Source organism: Ambystoma mexicanum, chromosome 4q, assembly GCF_040938575.1.
Source record: "Ambystoma mexicanum isolate Mex_15411 chromosome 4q, UKY_AmexF1_1, whole genome shotgun sequence".
Classification (NCBI taxonomy): Eukaryota; Metazoa; Chordata; class Amphibia; order Caudata; family Ambystomatidae; genus Ambystoma; species Ambystoma mexicanum.
Genome location: NC_090928.1, coordinates 376,940,122 through 376,957,827, shown reverse-complemented (window position 1 = coordinate 376,957,827; position 17,706 = coordinate 376,940,122).

The window sequence follows — 17,706 nt, the reverse complement described above, 5'->3', positions numbered from 1 at the left end:
TCTAATAATCCACTTGAAGTTGTTACAATTCACACTATTATGGGTACACAAATCATTCTTATGTAAACCACTTTTTGGCATGCTGAAAAGCAGTTTCTTAAGAGATTCTTCCCACTCTATCTTTAGCCTAATTCTAACTTCAACTGGATAGAGATGCTTTCACGGTAATGAACAAAATGGCCACGCAAGGTCAGATTGACACTCTCCAGGACAGCAATCACTCCACAAGCTGGATCACACTTCTGAAACCCCTCCACCTCCAAGCCAGCCCAGGTCCACCGGAGATCACGGGATCATGCAAGGGAAGCCATGACAGGAAGAGGTAGAATGAGGCAGCTGGAAATACCTGCAAACACTGGGGAGCAGGACATGATTAAACGCGGACCAATCATGGTTGTCGAAACTGGGATTAGAACACAAAGGAAGGAAGGCCAAGGGTGACCGAAAGAAGTCAGGGAGGATGCAGGGCAGGTCAAAGGCCAGTTGGAACATGAGGGCTATCTGAAGGCAAAGGAGAAATGGGGGAAACAGTTGAGGCGAACCAGTGGCTCCCAGAAAATAAGAGATTTGAGAGAAGGTGGCAGCGAGTGAAAGGAGAGATAAGTGGTAATGACCAGGTGATTGGCAAAACTGAGCGCTGCAACATGAGAAGACGTAATAAGGAAGTGTTTGAATAAACCAGGTGCTGCAAGGTCTAGATCAAGGACCTGTGAACACTGGCACTCCAGGGGGTTCCAACTACAATTTCCATGATTCCTGAGGAATCATGGAACGAGCACTCTTGGTTCTCTATTTATGTCCCAGCCATAGTTCCCTGGTTTTAGCTACCCCTCTGAAATGACAGATATCCATGTGTCCCTGCCATAGACCACCTAGAAGCATATTACCTCCCAGGAATGGGTAACTCTGGCCTACACCCACCAAGAACACCGGATTCACAGTCACATAAAGAATACTGAGGTGGGAGCCAGGCCAGTAACAATACCTGGCACACGTTTTCCCAAGTGAAGCAAAGGAAACGGCGAAGGTCATGGTTGAACTGCTGATTGCCAATTAGAAGGTAATGTTGGCGAGGTGGGTGGCAATCACAATGACCCTGTGGGGCGGAGTCAATTTCTTGAAGAGGATGTCTCTACCACGGCTATTCTAAATGCTGAAGGACCGCAGTGTGGAATCACCAGCGCCAATCGAAAGGAACCGTCCGCGTGGCAAATGTCATCCTATCTGATTGGCATGGCGAAAAATGTACGTACCACTAAGCAAAAAGAGCTTCAACATATCAGACATGCCAATGTACCATGAGGCCTTGTACTACATCAGGTAATCGATTGCCACGGTGTGTTGGGCTATGGAACCCCAGGATCTGCAAAACTCAAAATGAATATGATGGGTGGCCAGTATAAAATCCTGACACTGTGTGCAACGCAAACATGCTCGAAATACTGGACGCTTACACCAACGCAACATGCTAAGCAATGATGGATTGCCATGGCAAGGGAGTTCAAGGAAGAGCCCCTCCTACATGCTGATGTACCTGTTCTTGAAAAATCTATAAATGAGGCTAAGCAGTGACACAGCTCAGCAACTATTCTCCACACAGAAGCCTAAAGGAGGTGTACAGCAGCAGTGCAATACTAATATCGGAAGTAACTAGCCAGGAATATTGTACACCTTAGAAGGAAGACACATGGTTCTGGGAGTTTGAAGCATGAAGCAAAGGAAAACAACCAGAGTGGCTGGTATGCCAAAGTACTGATCAGTGCAATTTGGAACCAACAGCAGGATGGGGCCTGGAACTGTTATTTATTTTATATTTGGTCAATTGGCTATGCAAGGTTTGCCTTTTTCTTCAATTCAAAACAAGTGCTAGGCAAAATGGGCCCAAGGAATATTTGAGAAGGGAAGGAGGTGCACCTTATTAAATGTGTGAAGATGCTCTCATGGCCCAAAAGCCTGCCTGATGCAAACAGAAGACAATCTTTCAAAGTTATTTGTCAACCAAACAAGTATTTGAAATTGGGATTAAAGAAAATTATCACTTCTGGTACCGTTTACTCAATGCTTGCAACACATGTTCTGGTCTTGTGGGATGGCGGCCAGATTTTGGAAGCATATGGAGGAAAGAACTGAGCTTGTATTGGGAAGTCAACGGTTGCTTGGCCCCCTAAAAAACACTGTAGTGGAAAGGGGGCGCTGCACATAACAGATTAAATTAAAATATTCTGGATCCTGCATGCATTGGGGAAGAGGGTACATACTTAGACATTTGAAGTAACAGAGCCAGGGGTGTTGCTAGGCCTGGAAAAGATCCGAGGCTACACTAATGTCAGGAATGTTGGGACTCTGGGCTAGCTAGCCTTTTGGTTGTAGCCCCTGAACTTCTATGTGGGGCTACCATTAAAAGACCCCGGCCTACAGCCCTCGCAGCCCTCTTCCCAAGCAACGCCTCTGAACAGAGCAGATCAGACATAGAAAAGTGGCCTTCAGAAACACCCTGGCTGCTTATCCTGGACGAGAGGATTTCCATCCAAGAGGAGACACAAGAAAAACACAGCTCTGTCTGGTTCAACGTTGTTTGATTTTATGCTGTGTGCCGGTTAGAATATGTACTTACCTATGATCCTTTGCTCATCCTCCCACAGACCATTTGTAACCCCCCTCCCGTCTGCTCTTGGATCATCTTGCATTGCCCTATGGCCGTTCCTCGCTTTTCCGTTTTCCTGATCCACCCCCTTATATCTTTCCTTTGCCTGTTACCTAATCAATATGTCTCTATTGCATTTTTAAACTTCCTGCAAGAAGTGATGCATTGATCTGTAATGTTAAAAAAGAACGCAATACAATATTTTTTAATGTATTTTTTTTATAATTTTTATTTTTTAAAGAGAGTTACATCAAACATATATTGCAAAACAGTTGGTAGGATAGCATGGCAGTTAGCTTTGTTTTTTGCATTGTTACATTACACATACATATACAATTAGGTTGGCAACAGTGTGGTGTTGTCTTCTTCAGGGAGCATATTACACAGGTAAAGGCGAAAGAGAGTCCATATGTCCTTGGGACGGCTAGTCAACGGTACAGTTAAAACAATATTTAAACAAAAACAAAGAAATAGTTGGTTGGGAGATTGCATTGTCTGACTCACTACAAATGTACGAAATTTTGCTTTATAGGTACTGCGTTTATGTAGCAAGGACCCTGGTACAAAGAGCCAACAAAAGGCCAACGTAGTGCCTCTTAATTCCTCAAAAATCTCAGACTGAGTTGTTGGCAGAAGCAAGCGCTGTAGAATATAATTTGACATCAGCTGGGAGCTTTCTGACTGTCTGATTAGCTTTATGTGAAGCGTTGACTACTGTCGCAAAGCTCCAGCAACATCTGCAAACTCAGTCTAGGAAAAAAGCATGAGGCTTCAGACTAATGTGAGCTAAACACGCCAAGAAACTGACAACTGCCAGGGGCAGCCATGTTTAATTCAGAGGTATGCATTATGGATGAGTGTGCTCCCTAATCAAGATCTCTTTCCTGACTGCACCCCTTTTCTGGACAGCTGCCAATCCAGGAGTGCACGATAAGATAACAGGTACTGAACGGGATAGCCCAGAACCACACAAGCAAGGACGCTGTGAAGAAAAAGGCTGGAAAACTGAAGGGAAAACAGCTCTGCATTGATACATGCAGAGAGCAAAAGAATTTGAGAGCAGGGCATGAGTGCAATAAATTGTGGAACCAAAACAAACATATCTTTATGAATATTTCCCGCATTTAATTGTGACATTTCTTTCATTGAACCTTTTGATCTGCACTTACCTTTCTCAACATTATTTTTTCATCACTCTATTTTTCCAAATTAATGTGGCCTGCACATATTTTTATATATTGTAAAATACTTTAAAGATGTATGCATTTATTTATTTGTTCATTTATTGTGATTTGTAATGCGCCAACTGCGGACACAGCAACTTCTTGATATGTTTTTGTATATGCAATTGCCTCAAGCGATGCCCGATCCTCCTGTGGTGGAGGGCTTGGATGGAGAACTAATGTGTTGTCAGATTTGGATCCCTGCTTTGTGTCTCCAGGTAAGGCAGTCAGGCCCTATTTATTTAGTCCCAGTTATATTTATTGTTCTGTAATTCTTTTATTTTTGTTTTCCAAATACATTCACACATCAAATGATCAGATAATAAAATACATACACGCATTCATTCGACAAGGGCTCACATGTAACTGTTTGTACTGGCATGTTCTTATAAACACTACTGCCCCCGTCTCCCCTAACTCCTATTTCCCCATAATGCAAGCGGAGTAGCGGCAGAGTAGCAGTCTTGGGCAGTGACTGCAGGCTGCTCTTTTCTCTACAGTCTGTCTACAGTGTCTACAGTGCAAACCGGACCAGACCAGTTAAAAACCTTTTGACTCCGCAGAGCGGCCGCGGTATAGCGGCAGAGTAGCAGTCTTGGGCAGTGACTGCAGGCTGCTCTTTTCTCTACAGTCTGTCTACAGTGTCTACAGTGCAAACCGGACCAGACCAGTTAAAAACCTTTTGACTCCGCGGAGCGGCCGCTGAGTAGCGGCAGAGTAGCAGTCTTGGGCAGTGACTGTAGGCTGCTCTTTTCTCTACAGTCTGTCTACAGTGTCTACAGTGCAAACCGGACCAGACCAGTTAAAAACCTTTTGACTCCGCGGAGCGGCCGCAGAGTAGCGGCAGAGTAGCAGTCTTGGGCAGTCATGGACGCCGTGGACGCCACTCTGTCCCCTATGCTTCACCCGCCGGAGTGCGGTAAAGACTCGCACCAACGGAGCTCCCATTCCCGTACTCGAGCTGAAGAGGGCAAATTTCTGTCTCTGAGTACTGGGAAAGTGTTAACTCATTTAAAACTTACAAACTTGACTAACATCAAGGAAATATTGGCAAAGAAATGCATCACTGAGGAAACACTTTGCCATGACCACGACGACCAAATTGTAGGCACTGGGAGCCCTGGAGGATCGTGTCCGAAAACTATTTGGGTCAAGGAACATGTGCCGATGTCAGAGAATATGTCAGAGAATATGCCTCCACCCGCTCAGGGCACCCAGACTAATACTACTAGTGCCAGAGGCGAGGACTCAAGGGGCGAGACAATTATGGTCACACTGGCAGCACATCGCAAGACGGAGCACAGAAATTACAACTTGCCTGTGCTGGAGGATATCCATGACCCTTCCGACGTGCAGGCCTCTGCTCGGTTGAGCGAAGCTGTAGTGGCGTTAAAGGGCGCTGAGTGCTCTTCCCACACGAGAGACATCGACTCGCCGGTGGGAAATGGCGCGGGTGTCGCCTCTCACACGCAGAGCGGCCCCCGGTCGACCGCGGACCCTTCGCCGCCCGTCGGAGGACGGTCGGTGTCGGTTCCGGGGGAGACGGGAGGGGCGGACCTGCGGGAGCGAGCGAGAGAAGGCGAGAGCCAAGCGACTGTTTGGGACCGAGAGGTAGCCGTGCGCCCTCTGGTGGAGACCCATGGGCCGAAGGTGATGGAGAGTATTGCCGATTCCCCTGGGGCGGACGCCCAGGAGGGCTCCCCAAGAGGTGAGCCGCGTGGGGACCGCGAGGCTCTTGAATTGCCGAGGGATTTGGATGAGGCCCCTGATTTTGGGGGTAAAACGAGAAACATACCGGTGGAGGTGGAGATGGAAATCCGCCTCCTGCCTCTCGACATACCAGGCGAAATATCTGGCTCAAATGAAAAACATCAAAACAAAGCCAGTGAGGACTCGAGCCAACAGCTGTTTTTAAAATCACCGATAGCCCAAATAGAAGACGGTCCCCTCCCAATAAAATTGAAAACAGCTCAAAACAATACGGGAAAAAATTCACCATCGGCTACCCCCCCAAGTAAACCTGCAAAACCAGCCAGGCTACGAAGGTTCAAAGGAGCTGACGCGAATAACATTGACAAACAGAGAGTAAAACGGATCATAAAGCGATCTAAGAAAATTACAGATAAAAAGTGTAAACCAGAAAACAACATCTTCTCATCACAAAACTTAGTGGAATTTTTTGGGAAATACCGCAAGAGAAAATTTGAGAACATTTGTGAAATAAGTGACAGCGATATGCTGGAAGTTGTCTATAGTTCAGACGATCTGCTGCTTGAGACACCTAGCACAACTTCAGTTGTACGGGGGTCTAGCCTAGAGACTAAAAGTAATTTAACCTCCGATCAAACGGACAAAATTGAAGAACAAGAACCCTTAAACAAATCTGGGACGGAATACCGATTGGACGAAACTCCTTTAGTAAACCCAGAAAATGAGGTTTTGATGGACAACATTGAAGCACACAAATTTATAATAAACAAAACGCAAAATGAAAAAGACAAAGATGAGACAAACATTGAAGCACACAAATTTATAATAAACGAAACGCAAAATGGAAAAGACAAAGACGAGACAAACAACGAGAGCCTTGTGACAAATGATGACATTATTGTTGCAAGTTTGATACCTGAAGTGAATATCTCAATGGCTGAAGATAGATATGCACCTATAACTACAACGCCTGCAAAAGAAAGGGATGAAAGCCCCTGCCAAAACTCTGTGCCAGAGGAAACATCTGAAAAAAAAACGGACATGGTAACGCTGATGTGTGCAGTTGCAGTGGCCATGGCGCCCTTCACAAAATTATACGAGGCCATAAACGATTCCTTAAGGGACCATAGCTCCTTACTGACAACTATGCACGCAAAGTTTATGTTTTTGGAGGGCTATGTCACTGCAGCAGAAAAAGAAAAAACAAAGGCCTGCACTGTCCAGCACCGACCAACATCGCCAGAGGAAAACGTAAAATCTTGTGCTAATGGAACCATCGAAAGGGGGTCACAAACTCTGCATATTGCGTCTAGCAAAACTCTATTACCATTGAACGTAATGAAGACCACTGAAAGATCGAAAACAACGCTAAACACGAATGCTCGGCTTCCGATAAACAAGGCCAAACCCTCCTACTTGTCGCAGAGCGACATCGAAGAAAAAAGCACTACTGGAACTCGCCAGGGACAGAAGAGGTTCCAAGCCAGTTTAAATGAGAAAAAAGAGCAAACAACGGGCCTTGATCAAGAGATTCATCCGACAAAGACTTTAAATCCCATGATAAACAAAGACTTCCCTATTTTCAAGGACTGCAGACCGACAAACGTTCCAGTTATTAGCAGCGAGAGGCAACTGGTTTTCTGCCTACCGGTGGAGGAAAAAAGCTTTAATGATAGAACGAAGCCTCAGAAAGGTGGGCTAAGTTCAGAATCAAACTTAAACTGTTCAACTCCAACAAACCAGGAGGCCCAGACATCAGTGTGTATTGACCTAATAGAGACGTCGGGGGCCTCAAACACCTCAAAATCTACAGAAGACCTTTTGATGGAAGAGGTCCTCAAAAACTTAAATCATCCTAGTGAAAAATCTGCCTCTGATCTCGTGGAGTGTCAAACGAAAAGAGAAACACCACGTGAACATCAATCAAAAGTGATCTCGGACCAAGGCTTAATAGATCTAGGAGATTATTTCCCATTCGTTTCATTGGAAGATCGTTGCAAGAAGCTGACCCGAAAGGCAAACTGGGGCCTAGATAAATCGCCTGATAAGGACGATAAAAATGTAAATCAAAAACTGCAACAGCCGAGCCACAGAAAAGCGAAAAAAACTAGATAGTGGCACTGGGGCAAATCCCGTACACAAGGAAATGGAAAAAAGTAAGCAAACAAGCGACGGATATAGGAAGAAGGAAAGACGGGAAGACAGTCAAGAAAACGTAAGATCAAATAGAAAGGAAAGAGTTCTTGAGGATAGTGGGGTCACCTTTAAACCAAAATCTGACCCGAGGAGGGGTGTTCCCGCCTTTAAATTGGAACAAATTGGAAACTGTCGAGAGTATGTAATCCTCAACAGAAGAACGGTAATGGAACTGCTTCATAACATCCCTAAATTGAGATCGGTGGAATCAAGAGATTTACTACTAGTGGAACCAATACACGAAGGTCGTCAAGCAACTGCATATTTGTTCATCTCATCAACATCAGTGAAACAGAAGTTACGTGATTCCCTAAAACAGCTAATGAAATTAGGATATGACCTAACTGAACCCGAAGCAGCCAGAGCTACACAAAAATCTGAACGCTGGAAAGCCAGCTCTTCCTATCGCAACTTAAGGAAAAGAACAGACTCCTCTAAAGACTCTAGATCTTGTGAAAAGAAGATCCAAAAACAAGTATTGGGGCAGAAAAACAACATAAAACCCCTACCAATAGACACAGAAAAGACATTTAGTGTGGAAAAGAGAAGTCCTCGTCCAGAAGCTGCAAGAAAACTGGAAACATCTCGATTATCTATAACCAACGATAAAGGAAGAATGAACGAGTCAATAACAAAATACGACAGAAATCCAAGAGGTCCATCAATACAAATTAAAAGAACATGTACGCAGAATGTGAAAACATCGCAAAAAGATGGAAAAGACAAAGAAAAATCAAATCCTTTGCAAAATCTCTGGGCCTGGCTTCCCAGAGCCTTGACCACACAAAAGAAATAGCAGCTCGTTTCTACAAAGCTATACGACGACTCAACAAAAGGAACAAACATCGAACGAGCCAAACTAGGCTCGTGGAACACCCGTGGATTTAAGCACCTTACAGTACACAGTGATGTTGACTTGCCTTCCTTCGATATCCTGTGTCTACAGGAGACTTGGTTGACTACAAAGCCTACCCTAGACGGATATGATATAGCCTTTGAAACAGCAATAAAGGGATCAAAGGGGAGACCCTCCTCGGGGTTATTAATTGCGATCAGAAATGGAAAAGGAATGGAATTGTTAAACATCCTGACGTCATCATTACTTATGATCTCAGTACAGATAAAATGGAACTACTGGAACACTATAACGTCCAAATTAGTGACAACATCTCTGATTATCATAAACCTGTACTGGAATCCGGATGCCATTTCGGATAAAGACTTTCTGGACTCAGTAGAAAAAGAAATTGACAAGGCTTACATTGAATATTCTGAGGTCCATCTGCTTATCTGCGGAGACTTAAATGCCGTATGTGCTAAGAAATTTTCAGGCAAGGCGAGAACAAAGGCCGAACTGAGAGGGGAAAAATGGTCAGCTTTGATGAAATTAAAAAATCTTGAAAACGTGGCCACGTCATTGCAAATGATAAATCTGCCTCCAACATGGGAAGGTAGAAATGTTATGGCCACAATTGATTACATCTACGCTTGATCCACATTACTGCCGATCATTGCATCCTTTGACATTCAAAAAACTAAGGCGAGTGATCACAATCTGCTATGCCTAACTTGGCCAGTCACTGCAACCGAAAAAACAATGTGCGCTCCAAAGCTTAAAACGAATCCTAAAGGAACTCGCCTTGAGTCAAAAAAATGTTATCTCCTTAACAACCAACTACATTAAGCGAGATCTGTTGGAAGGCGCCTTTGCACAACCGGACTATAGTGACCTGTTAAACGTTTTTATGAAACCTAAAATTAAAAACGGTACATCTATAAACAAGTCAATACATACGTATGACCAAATTTTGGTCATCAGAAGACGAAAACTTAGAAAGCTAAAGAGAAGATACATGAAATCCGGTTTAAACATCGACAAACAAGACTGGACCTGTGAATTAAGGGCCTACAAGTCCTGGCTGATAGAGCGCCGACACATCATGTATCAAAAGGACTCAGAAGACATGCTACGGTGCGTGTCCTCCAAAAATCCTCGAGATTTCTGGGCTCTGATAAATGCGACTGATCAAATTAACTCAGATGCCCTGATCAATGGCATTTCGGAAACAAAGTGGAAAATCCATTTTGAAAATCTCTTTTTCGATGTCACTGCAAATAACATCATTATCCAGGAACAAAACCAATCTTTGTGGGTGGAGCTCCACGATGCAGAAGACATCTTATACATCTTGAAAAAGTTGAAAAACTCAAGAGCCCCTGGGCCGGACGGCCTGACCAACGTGCACTTAAAAGAACATCCGGAGGTCTGGTCAAAGTTTATAAGTGCAGTCATTCGAAGAGTGACCACAGCGAAAGCTCTACCAAAATCCTGGACAAACGCGGTGATTGTCCCTATTTTTAAGAAGGGGGTGAGAGACGACCCCAGAAATTTTCGACCAATCGCTTTGCTAAATGTGATCGGCAAGGTTTATGGATCTCTACTCCTTAAACACTTCCAAAAATGGGCAGAGAATGCGCCATGTAACGACCCGTTTCAATCTGGGTTCAAAAAGAACGTGGGAACAACCACCAACATCCTTACGGTTAAAAAGCAAGTCTCTTGCTGGTGGCCCACGAACTTACATGGCTTTTGTCGATCTTAGCCAAGCGTTCGACCAGGTAAATAGATCAAGGCTTTGGGAAAAGCTAAGGGTCTGGAAGTGTCCAGCAAGCATATTACAACCACTCATAGCCCTTCACACGGCCACTAGAATCCAAGTGAGGCTAGACCACCAAGGAACACTCTCTGATGAGATCCCTACAAACCGAGGAGTCAAGCAAGGATGCCCGTTGGCCCCGGCACTCTTTTTGACCTTTATAGGGGACTATAAAGAAACGGAGCACATGGTTCGATCCTTCCCTCCACAAATTGGAAATACGAAAATCTCAAGAATTTTATATGCAGACGATATCATTATTGTAGACCAGACAGCAATAGAGTTACAAAGACAACTGACCAACCTTGCTGCATATATCGCCGCAAATGGCTTGGAGATAAACAAGCCAAAGACTAAGATTCTGTTCTTTAGCAAAGGAAAAATAAAAAGCGACCTTTTCACATGGACTTTGGAAGGAGAACCGATCGAGAAGGTGACAGAATTTAAATATCTGGGTATCATGGTGGATAACACGCCAAAGGAAAACGCTATGCAAAGACAACTTCTGAGAAAAACAAAGAGTTTAATATCTCAAGCCAAAGCAATAGACAAGAAATTTGGCCGTTTTTCTCTCATACCAGTTATAGAATTTTACAAAACCAAAGTCATACCCACACTTGTGTATGGAGCTGAAGCTATGCCTGGCCTTCCAAAAAAAATCTGGCCCATGTTAGAAAGCCAATATTGGAGAGAAGTTTTAAATCTACCGAGTTCCACACCTCTGGTCTTAATAAGACGCGAAATGAGCCAGCTCTCGATGACCGCATTAATAGAAAGGAACACCATGATGCTTTTCAGAAAATTACTCCTTGAAAAACGATCGAAACTACTAGAAGCGATAAATGCAGAAGCTGAAAGTGGTTGCTCCGCTGTCCTGACCCAGTGGTACAAGGATCAAGAATCGAAACTGGATAAAATCAATTGCTCAAAAAAAGACCTGGTGGAAAATCCAATGAAAATTCAAAAGAAATTAAACGAGCTTGATTGGGTCAACACCTTGGAACAAGCAGGCTCTTACAAACTGGTGGCCGATTTACCACTCATGACCTTTAAACTACACGAACTCCAACCCTTTGTGAAAAGATACCCTGATCGTAAATTGAGGAACACTTTTTTAAGAGCTCGTCTTAACTTACTCCACACTAACGAAATTCTCAAGATAAGAGGTCTAGCAACAACAAACAAATGCAGATTCTGCAAAGACCCAGTGGTGGTAGAAACCACAAGACACCTACTCCTAACTTGTCCAGGCGTAGAGCTTACAAGAAATTCTTATCTGAAGGCGATGTTAGCAGCGGCACATACCTTTGACGAAGAGATTTGGTGGGCCAGGTTAATCGGAGGTGGGCGTACTACATGGGTTACTGCAACCGCTAAAATCTTGGACACAATACTCGCGACTGCAAACAAAGAAGATGTGTAGAGTAAACTGTAAACTGTAAACTGCAAATTGTAAACTGTAAAAATTCAGAAAAGAAGAGTTTGAGCACAAACCTTTCAAAAACCTTTAAGGTTAAAGAAAGTATAAAAAAAAAAAGAAAAAAAATAATGCAAGCATTCAGTTTACTCTTCCACTGATGTAGTTTCTTATTCATCACTTATCTATCAACCTCCTCTCTCGCCTAGTGATGTTGTTCTCCACCCCTTCCTCGTTTTCAATCTCCTGAGAGTAACCTCTGTCATCTCCTCTTGTTCTGGTATTATCCCCCTTTCCACCATCATCAGGGAGTTCATCATCGAATCACAGAATACACTGCCCACCAGATCCTATAGCATGTCAATTTCAAATGCTGTCATTCCAATAATTTGCTTTTGCCATTATTCCTAGGCTTGTCTAGTATGTTGCCAGCAGCCTGCAGTAAGCACAACCAGCACCTGCCCACTCGCATGTGGCGTTGTAGCTGCGCTGAAGAAAATCCCTGCATGTGGGCCACCATTTTACCTTGCCTTTATTCAATCTGAGCTGTCATTTTGGATGTAAACAGCTCCCTGATTGGATCTTCAGCACATGTGATTGCAAGCCTGCAGATCAATTTGTACTAGCATTTCACTGTGAAGCAGTGAGCTTCCCAGTGCATTTCAGAAGCCAGAAGCCTGCATTCAGCACCACCAAAACCTGCCAGCTCCCTCCTGGAGTTGGAACTCAGCTGAAGAAGATCAATGCCTTTGGACTACCATTTTACCTGGCCTTTCAACAATCTGATCCGCCATTTTGGAATGAGGCCTTTCCATCCTATGTGCTATCCATTAAATCCTTGCCCCCAGGCTTTCTATAGGCTAATGTCCACAGAAAAGGCCTGCACAAACAAGGCCAGGTTGTGTTGGGTTCTGTTAGAACCTGGTAGCTCTTAGGGCCTCCCACTTTGCCCTATTAGACTATACATAATTCAGTGCAGAGCTACCACGTGAGTCAAAATCGGTGTTATGAACTGCCCCCAATCCATGCATCAACTGAACCTTGTAAATTGCATTTCCTTGTCATCTAGAATACTCTGAGTTTTTAAATTGCATTTCTTGGTTGTCTATGACCCTATGATTTCTTAAATGTCATTTATTTGTTGCCTAGGATGCCATGATTTCCTATACTGTATTTCCTGGTCACCTAGGACACCGTGAGTTTGTATATGGCATTTCTTGGTCACCTAAGATCCTGTGATTGTGTGAATTGCATTTCTTGGTCACCTAGGCCCTTGTGGTCACCCTCCGCATCCTGCCTTGCCTACCATGGTCTTACCAATACTGTTCCTCCTCCTTGCTGTTCTCTCCCTCTATCTTTCATGGCGTCCACGCACCCCCTCTTCCCTCCACTCAACATGCTCCTATTCCTCGATCTACCCATCCCCATACTTCACTCTCCTTTCAAAGACCACTCCTCTCTTTCCCATCCCACCCACTCCAAACATGCCTAGCCTACCCGCTTTCCTTCATCTACTGCGGCAGCTACCTCCTCTATTTTTTCTCCCTCTATCGACCTGACCCTGCGTCTCTGAAAATCCCAATCCACCCCCCAAAAAAAATCCTTTCTCATTAATCATTTTGATCCCCATCACTCCAAACTCTCATTGATGGCTATTACCAAACCCGGATTCTCGCCTATGACACTGCCACCCTGGCAGCCCTTCACACCGAATTAGCCCATTGTCACTTCAATAAAGGTAATGGTGTTGGTCTCATGAACAACAAGGATACAGCATCGTGTCATATTGTTTAACCCGGCCTCATCGTTAGGAGGTGTGGGCTACATCAGGACAGGTGTGGATGTCAGGAACTAGAAGGAGTGTCAAGGAGGGATTATGGAGAAGGCAGTTCTGGGCAGGTTAAAGTTAATGCAGTTGCACTAATTTAAAAGATCCTCAAACATAATTTGTGAATGATTTATAGAATGAGAGTTTTGTATGGCATACTTACGTTGGTGACAAAGAGTATGAACCCATCCATGGTTCCACCCACGAGCGCTTGGCGCCATAATCTTACCAGATGTTGTCAATGGGAGAGTGCCTCCCCCTACGCAGATGTGGAGGAGGCACAAACTACGATTCCTTCCCAGGAGAACACGGTATGCTGACAGTAGAGGTACATCTGCCAGTAAGTCTGCCGGGGATTGCAGTGCATGAAGGCTGAGCCACAAATACAGGCAAACCACACATTGATCTAGATCCTTGAATTATGGACCACAAGGCCTATACAGATGATATTGCAGCAAATCAATGCAACACCATATTAGAAAGCACTACCACTTGCCACACCATGGCAATGCCACGACTCACCAGCAAATGTGCCCACCAAGAACTCTAAAACAAAGAAATTTATTAAACATGCAATCATATGTCCTACCACCTCAACACACACCATAACTGAGGCACCAATCACGTCTGATTAAGGCATTTCTTCTACAGGTCGGGGCACGCCCAGGACATTGTTCTTTCACATGGCCCTTGAAACACCACTGCAAGCCCCACCACCTTTTGACATGACTGATGCAAGCAATTTAAGCACTGGATGGCACAGATGGATGAAAGAGATTACAGTATAGATTGATCTCATTGGCATCCAGGATGACAAACGCATGAAAAGCATTCTCATGCTGACAGGTGGCCCATGGGTACATAATTTAACTTACTAATTACCAGAAGATGTCATCAACACATGCAATGAATTGAAGCAGAAGTTCAATTAATATTTTGCGTGACATGAAAATGAGGATTATGAAAGACACATCGTTCGTACAACCAAGCAAGACAAAGTAGAATCAATATACAATTTTGTCATGAGATGCCAAGTGAAACACTACAACTTCCATTGTTATTCCAATTAAAAGGCCATGAAGTCCCAAATCTTAGCACAGTCTGAATCTACGAGCTTCGGAAGAAAGCTATTAAAAAAACAAACACCCTTGATGAAATCCTAATGATGGTCAAGACGACCACAGGCATTGAATAACAACTTGAAACAATCAACAAAATCAAAATCACATTGTTGGGTTGTCTGTTTATACTGCTGCACCTTGCAAATTCATATATCCATAAAAGAAAAGAAAAAGGTATTGTTATCAGTCTGCTATGTAGGAAAGGCCGTAGCATACCACCCTATGCTATATCAATTTGAGAAGAAACTGGTTGGCCACTGTCCAAGCACCCCAATATCCTTAAATATAAAGAAACTTGTAAAGAAATAATGTTATCTACTTTAAATAGATGATATAGTGTTTAATCAAAGAACAGTCGTCATTGTTAATTTACAATGTTTCCAACGCGGTAGAATCCTCTAACCTGCTGAATATTCAATATATCAGATTGATTCAATAATTGCTCATTTCTAATGTACATTGTATCTGGTTAGCCCAAATCATGGCCATATGTTTCGCCTTCATAGCTTTTTCAAGGCAAGTCATTAAATTCACTATACCAAAAACATATTCAACATTTAGTTTATGCAGTATATTTTATTATTTTCCTAATATTGGACAGTGACAGTAACAAAGCAATATAGTAACATTATTGTAGTGTGGTTAAGGAAAGAAAAAATGAAATAAACATGCTATATATAATGTTATAATGGTGTTAGGGGTGTGGAGGAAATGAAAAGGAAGAATAAAACAAAGAAAATCAGTTAGTGATGCATGTTTTAGTTCTATTTTGAATCATTGTTAAATCAAAACTAGATTTGTCAGGTTGGTGCTCACCTCTTAAAGCGCTTTTTATACTGCGCTTGTAGTCTTAAACTTCAAATGTATATATTTGATATATGGGATGTCTTATGCAAATTCTTGATTTCCCAACAATATTGAAAATAAATTAGGTTTGTATATATTGAAAGGATATTCAAATGCGCGATGACAAAGTCAGTTTGTTATATTAAAATTTATAAGATTATTATCATCCATACTTACATACTAATTTCAATGTAGTTCCATTCCCACCAACATTAGCATGCTTGATTTATAGTGATGTCAATTTAGATCTCCATATTCCTAATTAATAAGACACCTAAGTTAACGATTTACATATTCTAGATCCAGATAGCTATATGCTTTAGGAAGTCTCGGATATTTGACTTACCCCAGTTGAGTAAATGACAGTATGATTGGCAGTTTCTGGCATACTCCATCCATATTGCAGATCCATTTTGAAACTCTTGTAGATATATGGTCTATGACATCATCAGGTTTGACATGTGACATCATTTGTCAACAGAAATATGTTGATCTGGAGACAGATTTGTTTCTAAGGTTATGAGAATTAGCAGATGTGATTCTATACTATTAGTATCTATGTATGTAGTGTAAGTATAATTCATCAATATCCATATGTCAATAACAGTTATTCAAATTATGACCATGGCATACGTGATTGCAGTATACCAACCGTATTCTAATGTTGATTGTCATATTTAGTCCTATGTATATGAACATTGCAGTATGACAATGGTATATACCAATCCTAATTGTAATATACTCTCTCTATATATGTGTGTAAGGTTGTGAATGTAACAGTAACTACAGATGGTCTTTATCACAATAATTTCACTTCCTCCTCGTTTGAGCACTGTAAGCATGTTGAAGAAGGAAGCTGACACAAGAGTGGCATGTTTGTTGCTATAGACTTTTATTGATATAAAAGAAACCCTCACTATTTCCAAATCTATGAGGGGATTTCCTGTCTCAAACTAATACTAAAGGATCTGTCAGAATGTCCATGTAAATAAAAGTCTGCCATGCTGTGTCACAACCTACTTCTATCCCTTATACTAAAGACTAATATAAACCAACAGAAAGTTCCATCTCCAGTGCAATGACTCACTTATCATGGTATACGGGTGGCATTCCCCAAATGTTCTCTTGCAACAGGGTGCCAGGGGGAATGACTCCCTTCCCCTGGCTCGTAGCAATCTAACACAAAGTTATTTCTCCAGGAGAATGACTCCCTTTTCTTGGTATATGGGTAGTGTCCCCAAAAATGTCATCTTGTTAACAAATGCCAGGGGGAATGACTCCCTTTCCCTGGCTGATACTTTTAGCACCTTGCACAGTCAATCTTCTGGACCAGGGGAATGCCTCCTGTCTCCTGGTACTGGTCTGCACTTTACAATAAAGGTCACAACAAGGCTAGGGGGAATGAATCCCTTCCCCTGGTGCCCCTTCAACGTACTTAAAAGTATTCCTTTTTCTCGCCAGGAGAATTAATTCCTACTCATGGTGAGTTCTTCTAGAACTTGGGTTTTTATCTCAGTGCTCTTTTACTGGATCTACAATGTCCCAAGTCCCACTTCTATCATGGTTCGAGACCCTTCTCTGGTTGTCAGTGTTCTTGTCTTTGCCACTTTTAGGAGCAAGATTTCCTCGGAAACACTCCCCTCTTCTGTCGGGGTCCCAGACTCTTCTCTGGTGGTTAGTGGACTTATCCTTGCCAGTGGTACAAGGAAGATCTCCTTGGATGCACTCTGCTCTTTTGTTTGGGTCCCAGATCCTTCTCTGGTGGTCAGTGGACTTATCGCTGCCACTGGCAGATATTTCAGATACATTTCATGCTCAAGTAGTGGCAGCTTGTGTTAATGAGAGTCTGGATTATTGTGATGCTGTTTACCTGGCACAGCCTGCCTTTCTTATGGCCTGCAGGTGCTACAAAACGTTTGGTTACCCACCTGCCAGCCAGAGCAGGAGTAATGACTGCTAAACAATCTCCCAATTGGCTCCCGGTAGAAGCTCGGGTACAGTTTAATGTGCTTTGCATTATGCACCATGCGCCAGGTGGAAATGGATGCTTAGCCATCCAGGAGA